The 10,179-nt window shown below is 54.5% G+C and overlaps 1 pseudogene; it reads right to left on the bottom strand.

Annotated features, from left to right (window-relative positions):
* Positions 1–360: 360 nt before the first annotated feature.
* On the bottom strand, positions 361–678 carry LOC123931703 (annotated as a pseudogene).
* Positions 679–10,179: the final 9,501 nt, after the last annotated feature.

The raw sequence follows: 10,179 nt of genomic DNA, 5'->3' as shown, positions 1-10,179 counted from the left end.
GAACAATTCAGTGGGACTCAACGTCATCGAGATGTTTCACAAACAACACCTCTACCGAGATCCAAAACATTTTCATCACCCTGGAAGGAAACCCCGTACCCATTAAGCAGACAGTCCCCCTCGCCTCTCCTCCAGTCCCAGCCACCACTCATCTTCTCCCGCTGTCACTGTGGATTGACCCTTTCTGGATGTTTCATATAAGTGGAATCATCCAACACGTGACTTCTTGTGTCCAGCTTTTTTCACTTAGAATAATGTGGGGGTTTTTTTGTTTTGGGTTTTTTGTTTTTGTTTTTGTTTTTTTGAAGTGAACATAACATCAAGGTTTTATTGTCTTCATAATATAACAAAATATGAAACTTAGAACTGGATCACTTGGCCCTTCTTCTTATCTCCTCCCAGTTCAAAATGTTTGCATCTCTTAATAGCCAGCGTTCTCTTAGATCTGCCATTGGGCTCAACACATTCAAACCTCAGCACAATATTCTCTGTAGAGTGAGCCTTTTTCCAGAAAATCGGCTTAGTCTGCCCACCATGGTCACTCTGCTTCCTGTCATAATGTCACTTTCCCTGGGCGTAAAGAGAATCTTTGCCTTTCTTGTACTGTGTCACTTTGTGGGGATGGTGCTTGTCACACTTCTTGCAGAAAAGTCCAGTGAGTTTAGGAACGTTTACCATGTTTGCGAGAGGGCTATCAGCACGGAAAGCTAGAAGAACGTTTCTGAAGCTCGTCCACTTCGTCACACACGTATCCATAGTTCCCTTCTTTTTTATGGCCAATAATATTCCATTTTATGGCTATATCACACTTGATTTATCCATTAATATGTGTATTTTATAAAGCACATAGGTGACGTGTGTGGAGACGGGTGAATTTTCACAAACTAAACACTTCACGTAACTGACAGTCATACTAAGAAACAGATCATTTCTGGAGCGCCTGGTGGCTCAGTCAGTTAAGTGTCTACCTTCATTTCAGGTCGTCATCTGGCGGGGGGGGTTGGGGTCCTGGAATCAAGCCCCACGTCGAGCTCCTTGCTGAGTGGGGTGTCTGCTTCTCCCTCTACCCCTCCCTCCCACTTGTGATCGCTCATGCTCTCTCTCTCAAATAAATAAAATATTTTAAAAATAAAGCCATACTGAGACACTGGGCGAGTGCTGTAAGTTATAAGACAAGGTGGCTTATGAACAACAGGACAACAGAAGTTTATTTTTCACGGTGCAGGAGGCTGGAGGTCCGAGATCAGGGCGCCAGCATGATCCAGTGAGAGCCCTCTAGTGGGGACAGGGGCGGGGGATGGGCAGACCTCTGCTTGTCTCTGAGCAGGGCAGAAGAGGGGGAGCTAGCTCTCTGGGACCTCTCTTGTAAGAGCCCACTCATTATCAATCCATCCACCCTCCTGAACTAATCAGCTCCCAAAAGCCCCCCACCTCCTAATACCATCGGTGTAGGCATTAGGTTTTCTAGATAAGAATTTGAAAGGGGCACAAACTTCAAGCCCTAGCACTGGCAGAAATGCAAAATCGTAAGCCACTCTGGAAAGCAGGCAGCCTCTCAGCAAGCTCACGCTCTCCATACGTTCAATGTCACATTCTATGTCCGGCTCGCTTGACTTGTGGTCATTACACTCCTGATATTTGAGCTCACGTAACACTATTTCATTGCGCAAATGGCCCCAAACTTATTTCATCCTTTTTATTACTGCTGGGCATTTGGGAAGTTGCTCGCTTGGGTTTATAATCCTTAATGCACCTTCGACTGTATCTGTCTGTACATGTCTTGGAGCACGTTTCTGTCGGGTACGCACCAAGGACTGGGATTGCCTGATCCTAAAATGTGTGCGAGTTACAATTTGGTGACTTTAGGCCACTGCTTTCCAAGGAGATTGCTACGATTTAAATTCGAACCAGCCACAGTTCCAAATCCTTGCCAAGTTAGTATTTCTAGCTTTTTGGCTTTAAATTATAGGAATGGAAGCAAATATTATGTTACTTCTGTCTTTTTCCTGCTTTTCTCGCAGGAAAAATGCAGAGCTTCTCTCCCATCCAACCCAGGGTCCTGGCTCTGAGGTGGCGGTGTCTGGGTGCCCCCTGGTGGCCTCAGGACATCCTAACAGGTTTCTCTGTCCCCGCAAGGGAGGCCCCGAAGGAATCCCATTTTTGATCTGACCTGTCTCCAGGCACATTGTTTACCGTGACAATATTAAAGCTACACTAGTTTGGAGGTATCTCCTGTTAGGCACTTATCTAGAGGAATTTTAGGTAAAAACTAAAAAAAAAAAAATGGGGGAGCTTTAATTTTTTACAAGAAAAATCATTGGTGGATACTGTGTTCGCTTACTATAAAAACAACTACCCTTAAAAACCTTTCTTTTTTGTGGTACTTGACTTTTTTTAGATGGATTTTAGCAAAAAGGGTGATGTAGTGTTCCATGATTCATTATGTATAACACCCAGTGCTCCCTGCCATCCGTGCCCTCCTTAATACCCACCACCAGGGTCACCCCTCCCCTCCAAAACCCTCAGTTTGTTTCTCGGAGTCCACAGTCTCTCATGGTTCATCTCCCCCTCGGATCTCCCTCCTTCACTTTTCCTTTCCTTCTCCTAATGTCCTCCATGCTATTCCTTATGTTCCACAAGTTAGTGAAACCATATGATAATTGACTCTCTCTGCTTGACTTATTTCACTCAGCACAATCCCCTCCAGTCCCATTCATGTTGATGCAAAAGCTGGTTATTCATCCCTTCTGATGGCTGAGGAATATTCCGTTGTGTATATGGACCACATCTTTTTGTTGTTGTTGTTGTTTTGTTGTTTTTTGTTGTTTTTTCTTAAGATTTTATTTGTTTATTTGACAGAGAGAGATCACAAGTAGGCAAAGAGGCAGGCAGAGAGAGAGAGGAGGAAGCAGGCTCCCTGCTGAGCAGAGAGCCGGATGCCGGGCTCATTCCCAGGACCCTGAGAGCATGACCCGAGCCGAAGGCAGAGGCTTTAACCCACTGAGCCACCCAGGCGCCCCTGGACCACATCTTCTTTATCCATCTGTCTGTTGAAGCGCATCTTGGCTCCTTCCACAGTTTGGCTATCGTGGACCTTGCTGCTACGAACATTGGGGTGCACAGTAGATTCTTAACCTCTACCACTGATGCCATGGATGCCAGCGGACCTTGCACCAAAGAGGGAGCACTCTGGATCATAGGGATCACCACGGGTCCCTCCAGATCAACAGTGTTGGCTGGCCACGTGATTGAATGATCCACATGCCATCATATTTATTTATTTATTTGTTTGTTTATTTATTTATTTATTTATTTATTTTTCTACAGGTTGAACAGAATTATTATTCTGTTTTATTATATATCAGAATAATTTATTATTCTGAAACAGAATAATTCTTGCTCTGGTTGCTACTTCGAGGGATACAGATATAGGGGAGTCCCAAGACCTGCCTTTGAGAAGTTACCATCCTCTCCCCTCCTTCCTGAGCTGAGCAGAAGGTCCAGATGCTTCCCTCAGGGATGGTCTTGATGCAGCCCAGGATAGTTTCCTGGGGGATAACAAAGGTTCTTGGATTCGGAGGGGGCAGGGGGGCTGGGGCTGTTTAGGTAAAAGGTGAAATGTGATTAGGAAGGTGATAGGGAGGGATCTGTGCTACTTAATCTGCTCAGGGCCTGTGCCGCTGGTCAAGGCAAAAGCGAACTGTCTCCGCCGTTAGAAAATCTGTCCGTTTGCCATTCCGTGGTGGCCGTTTGGTGCCTGGCAGTTCCCAGGGTCACCAGCCTCCCTCCCCCTGACCAGGGTGTGAGTCTGAAGCTCATCTGACCCCCTACCTCGCTCCCCCCTCCCCCCCCCACCCCCCACCCTACCTCCCGGCCCCACAGAAGGCTTCAGGGATGCTCTGATCTCAGCTCCCTCTCCTGGGATAGATGCAAAATTAGGTACCGCCCAGGGACAACTGGGGTGGGGCTTTGGCAGTTTGTGTGTAGACCCTCACCAGGGTCTGTCAGATAAGGACCGGCTTTCAGTACTTCCCGGCAGTGTCTCCACATTCGCACCACATGCGTGCGCGCACACACACACACACACACACACACATACACACACACACTTCTACTCCAACCCTGACACACACACTTCTCCCCTTCCCCCCACCCCGCAGACACGGTCACATGAGCGTCCCTCCCCCATATCTGATCTAATTCTCTCTCTGCTCTGCTGAGGCCCTCCTGACTTAAGAGGATTGGAGCATTTGCTAAATGGGACCAGGACAGGGTTAGAGAAACAGCTGTGGGGAGACCCAGGGGCCAAGATGGCCACGGCGGGGGGATGGGGAGGCGGCAGAAGTTGGGGAGGGGGGAGACAAAGAAGCCAAGGGAAGGGATGAGGGGTTCTCCTGGAGTGTTGGGGGGGGTGGTTGAGAAGGTCAAAGAAGGGCATAACTCTAGCTGACTGCAGGAGAAAAAGTGTCTCCAAGAGGACCATGAGCTCTATTAATTTTCAAAGTATCAATCCCCCAAACAAGGTCCAGATTAAGTCATTAGAATTAAAAGCCCTGAACCAGGCTCCTGGATACAGAGTAAATATATCATCTGAACACTCTATACAGGACAAAGAGATAGGAAAAATAAAATGTTCAATTATCATCTAAAAAATCAGGCATAAGAGATAAAATACTACAACTATACCTCCAGAAAGACGTCTGTAAGACCTCTGCGGATAAATAGGAACATTTGGTGGAGAGTCTTTGTAAACAACCAAATGAAGGAATAAATACTATCCATTGATTGGAGCGCTGGTATGGTAAGGATGTCAGTTCATCCCCAAACCACTGACGAATTTCATGCAATTTTGATTAAATTCCCCCGCAAGGCTGCTTGAGGCCTTCAGTAAGCTCTCAGAGCGTCTGTGAAGCAGAGGTCCCGTGGGACACCTGGGAGCCCGGAGAATGCCCACCCGCGCCCCTGAGTACCAGTGCGGACACACAAGAGCATGACCTGTGGGGACCACAGTGAACACAATATCCCACCTCAGCGGGTGGCATGAACAGGGGTGTGTTCCCGCCAAGAAGGAGTAATCCGGGGTGCAGCCTGACCCAACACCGCTGTCCCCGCCCACGTGGAGGCCCTGCATGAAGCCGGAGGACCCCCTAGTCCCCTCTGACCCCGTGGGAACTGCAGGACTCCGTGGGGACAGATTGCCCTATGGATCCAGTAACAGCATCTGAGTCACTTGTCCCCTGGCGGGTGGTGAGGCGGGCGAGGGAGGTGTCATCTCCCTCTTGGGATCCGGACATCAAAGGGAAAGAGAGAGGGTTCCTCCAAGGGGTCTTGGGTAAGAGGGGCGCTGTGAAATCAGGGGCCAGGATGGGGTCTGGAGAGAAGACTGAGGCAAAGGGGTTCTGAGGCCTGGCTGGGTCCGGGGCTGGGACGGGGGTGTGGGCAGCGGGGACAGGCTCTGGGAAGCCCCACTCTGGGTCCTGCTGGGCCGGGCGGAGGCTAGAGACCCTGGCTCTGCTGCCCGGGAGACCCGCGTGGGCTGTACGGAGTCACGCTGGAGATGCCTGGGATCCCTGGGAACGCGAGGCAAGCAGGGACCAGGGCCCGGGTGGGGACAGGGAAGGGGACAGGGACAGATGCGGGGACTCTATGGCCCCTCAGTGCAGCAGGGGGTCCCAGACCTCGCCCTTTGGGCAGTGGCTGAAGCCTGGAGAGCTTGGCCCACGTGGAGGGAGGGACAGAGGGGACAAGGAGGAGGTGTGAAAGGGCTTGGCTCTGGCCAGTGTGGGGTTGCTCGGGAGAAAAAAACAGGACTCACACTGCTCCCTACGGCCCCAGGTCCAATTCGAGGCCCCTGGGATGTGGAGTGCAGGAAGCTACAGGGGCAGGTGCAGAGGGCAGCAGGGGCAGGGCATGGGCACCCCGAAACCCAAGGGGCGGGGCTTCACGGAGGCCCTGAGGGCCTGGAGGCGCATCCCCGCGGCTTCAGTCCCCGCGGGATCAGGTCGGCGGGTTTGGACAGCACAGGGGTTGAGCTGACCTTGGGGTCCAGCCCTGCGTCTACACCGGGACCCCTTGTTAGCCGCGTGGGAGCCTCTGGCCTCAGTCTGCTCAGCGGGCGCGGCGGAGGGCCCAGTCCCCACGAAGTGCCACCATCCCAGTAGATCTCGTGAACACTGGGGACCCGGGGGCGCGGGGGTCCTACCCGAATTTGCTGTTCGTCCAGGTGGAGCCTGGCGGCCAGGGTGAGGCGCTCCTCGCGGCTGGGGTAGCGGTTCCTCGCGAAATGTTTCCTCAGCTCCCGCAGCTGCGCCCTGAGGTACACCGTGCGCTTCTTCCGGGGCCTCGGGAGCCTTTGGGGTGCTGGGGGCCCTGAGCAAAGGACCCAGAGTCAGACGAGCCCCGGAGAGAGCCCCCAGCCCGCCGCCGCCCCTCCCCCGCCGCCGCCTGGGCCGGCCCCGCGAGCAGGTGGGAGGCTCCGGCCGGGGCAGGAGGCACAGCTGCGGGCGAGCGGGGCGCGTGGACCAGACGCCCTGCGGGCTGGGGCCCAGGCTCTCCCGCTGCCGGCCCAGTCCCTGCGCGTGTCCGGGCCTCAGGGTCCCCGTCCTTGAAACGGGCCCGATGACAGGTCCCATCTAGTGATTCCGGGGCCGCAGCCACGGAAGGCGGGCAGGGTGGGCGTCCCGGGCTCAGGCGGAATCCCACCCCACCTGCCCCCCAGCTCCTCCCTCGAAGGGTCAGAGCCTCGCTCACCCTCGTGAGGGGGCGACTGCGCCCCGGGTCCTCTGCTCAGCGCACCCCCAAGAACTTAAGTCCGGCCCCAGCCCCACAGAAGTCCCCACAGCACAGTGCGGGACCCCCTGCCCGGACGGGGGGCCTCCCCAGCCTCAGGCCTGGCTCTGGCCCCTCAGGCAGGCCCAGGCGCACCTGGAGGAGGGCCTGGCGCCATCCTCCTCCGCTCTCCTCGCTCCGCGGCGGCCTGTGTGCGAGGCTCTGCCCCCAGGACCCGGGCTTAAATCCCACCGGCCAGCGGTGCCCACCCACACGCAGCCTGAGGGTCCCGGGACTCTCCCTTTCTCACCCCCCCTCGGCCCCGCCCCTGCCAGACTCGCGGGGAGTGACTGATCCTTTCCACCCTGTGGGTGGGGGCGGGGCTGGGGGCTGGGACCTCCATGGACACCCAGCCTGGGTCTCACCCTCGGGGGCTCTCGCCCAGGGGAACCCCACATTGCCCATCATGTGGGGTCCCCGTCGCAGGAAAGGGCCCCTCCAGCCAGCGCCCTGGGGTCATCCCATCCCTTCCCAGTCCTGGGAGCCCCAGTCACCCGCTTCCCTGTCCAGTCTCCGTCCTGTCCTGCCTGGTCAGTCCAGCAGCCTCTCTCCTTGCCCCCCAACACCACTCTCGCCTTCTGGTCCCTTCTCTAAGTGGCCCCCGAGTCCTGGACAGAGGGGAGCTCAGACACGCTGGCCCCAATGCTGGCTTGGGGTCCGGTGCTGGTTTTCCTATGGGGTGGAGGCCGCCGGGGGTGCGGGTGGACAGTTGCCCCTTCCTCTTAGCGAGTGAGTGAACGGGGCTGCTCCATGTGCGGACTCGGGAGCTTGGGCGGGACCAGCCCCTCAAATGGCACAGACCCACATCTCCACACCAGACGAGCTCCTCCCTGGCGCTGGGTCTGCTCAGGACCCGGGTCCAGGGAGAACACAGCTTAAAAGGCTCAGGTCTGCGGGAGGGCTTTTATTTTAATGCGCAGGAGATGAAGGGTACGTAGGATGGGGATCAGACACAAAATGAGGGAAAACAAAACGTTCTTATTTGAGGTTTGCCTGAATGTCTCGGGAGGCATTTTACCATAAGTGGACATTCGTGCCCCTTCCTTTCTGGCAAGATTCTGCCTTAATTGGATATCTTCTCCTTGGGCAGATAAGAACCCACGGGTCACCAAGTCAATGGCTCTGCTGTCCACATGGGGCATCTAGCAATTTCCTTCGTGTAGAAGATGTAGCCGGAGGCTACCTCCTCTCTCATTTTTTTTTTCCTGGAAGATTGTATTTATTTGAAAGAGAGTATGTGAGCAGGAGAGAGATCGAGCACCTGCAGGCAGAAAGACAGAGGGAGAAGGAGAAGCAGGATCCTTCTCTCATTTTTAAAAGAAAGTAAATGTACCATTTTGTGGGTGAGATTGGCCCAGACTGAGAAGAAGGGTCTCCCTGGGGTTGGCGAGTAGGATGGTGAGCGCACTCCCACCCGTGTTAAGGGTTAACTGCTTCAAGCTTCTTGCTTGGTGACCTAAACCCCTCAGTTTGTAGCAGAACTAACAAGCCTGCTTCCTTGAGATCCTGCAGCCCGCTGGCTTCGAGGCACAAAGGACCAGGCTTCTCAGAAGGAGGCCCTGGAAAACAGCCTCGGGTACCTCAGTGATTGGTTCCCGGTGCAGGGAAGAGTCGGATGTAACTTGTTGGGCTGCTGGACCAGCCCGTACTGGGAGACACCTGGGAGCCTTGAGCACTGGTGGGTTATCGCCAGAATCTGGAAGCCTCGCAAGGACAAATGGTTGGGTGCCAAGCACCGGCTTTGCCTGCACACAACCCCCTCACCATATCCCACACCTTCCCCCTTTAAACCCTCCAGCTCCCCCCAGATGAAGAGGGTGGTCTTTAAGATGTGGGTCCACCATCGTCCCCAATCACCAACCTCCTCAATAAGGCCACCATTCCTTTCCCACCGATGTTTGTGTCTTGAGTATTGGCTCTCCAGCCACAAACAGCCGAACCTGAGTTCGGAACCAGTTGTCCGTCTGGTGACAGGGGATGGGGAGTCTGACCGTTTCGTAGTCTGGTTTTCGAGAGAGACTTGGTGATAGCTGTCAGTGTTCCTCAGCCGAGGACCATCAGGGGGATGCCAGGAGCCAAGCACATGTGGGTTTAACATCTCACATCTACGGGCATCTTGATGAGACCCACACAGGACATAGGCTTGTATTTTATTGGGAGGGGGGAAGGTTCAAAGAAAAGTGATTTTTATGCACAAAGGAATTGAAGTCAGGGGGACGCCTAGGGAGCTCAGTCATTAAGCATCTACCTTCGGCTCAGGTCATGATCCTGGGGTCCTGGGATCCAGTCCCAGGTCAGCAGGGGCTGGCTGGGGGTGGGGGGAGCAGAGTGGGGAGTTAGTGTTTAACGGCAACAGAGCAGTGACAGTCACACAACATTGTGAAAGTTCTTAACACCACAGCTTCGTGCATTTTAAAACAGTGAAAAGGATACATTTTGCGTCCTGTAGATTTTACCAGTTTTTAAAGAAGGTGATATTTATTTTATTTTAGGGAGCCAGAGCAAGCTGGGGGCATGGGGGTGGGCAGAGGGCGAGGGGGAGAATCTCAAGCAGACTCCGTGCTGAGCACACTGAGCCCGGAGCCCTGTGGGGGGCTCTATCCCACGACCCGGAGATCAGGACCTGAGCGAAAACCAAGAATCCGACGCTCCACCCACTGTGCTGTCCCTATTTTACCACAATTTTTGAGGCAGTAAGTGAGGCTGTGCTCTGGGTTGGATGATGTCGGGAAACAGAGGTCAGGCTATGACCGGGCGCCCCATCTGGAAGGCCAGGAGGTGCAGGGTTGGGAGCCGAGGTTAGCAGGGAGAGTGTCTCCCGTGCTAGCCTGCGTGGGAAACAGCCCTCTCTTCGGTGGTTGGGACAGTGTTTGTGTTTCTTCTCGGGAGACAACCTGTTGCAGCCGCTGGGAGAAGCCACCCTGGCCGGGCAGCTCTGTACCCACGCCCTCACCCCCCCCCCCGCCCCCCCGCCCCAGCCCCGCCGGGCAGGCTGGTCCCTGGGTGTCTGCGGCCCCACCCCTGATAACAGACCGCACGTCTCCATGGCCTGGAGAGCCAGCCTCTCTCCGCAGCACCTCCTGGCGGCGGATATTTGAAATCTGTGCACGTCAGAATCCCCCGGAGGCTTGTTATAGCCCAGACTATCCTGCTTCTCGGCTCCCCCGGTTTCTGATTCTTAGGGTATGGGGGTGGAACCCCAAATTTGCATTTCGGACAGGTTCCCAGATGATGCAGATGGAGCTGGTCTGAATAAGAGACAAATCAGGGACCCAGGGACCCTACTTTGAGAACCAGCTCTGCAGGGGCGGGCATGCCTCCCTCTTCCACCTGGGTCCCTACCCCTGGTTT

The sequence above is a fragment of the Meles meles genome, chromosome 19 (assembly GCF_922984935.1).
Source record: "Meles meles chromosome 19, mMelMel3.1 paternal haplotype, whole genome shotgun sequence".
NCBI classification, from domain to species: domain Eukaryota; kingdom Metazoa; phylum Chordata; class Mammalia; order Carnivora; family Mustelidae; genus Meles; species Meles meles.
This window is presented reverse-complemented; position numbering and strand designations above follow the sequence as displayed.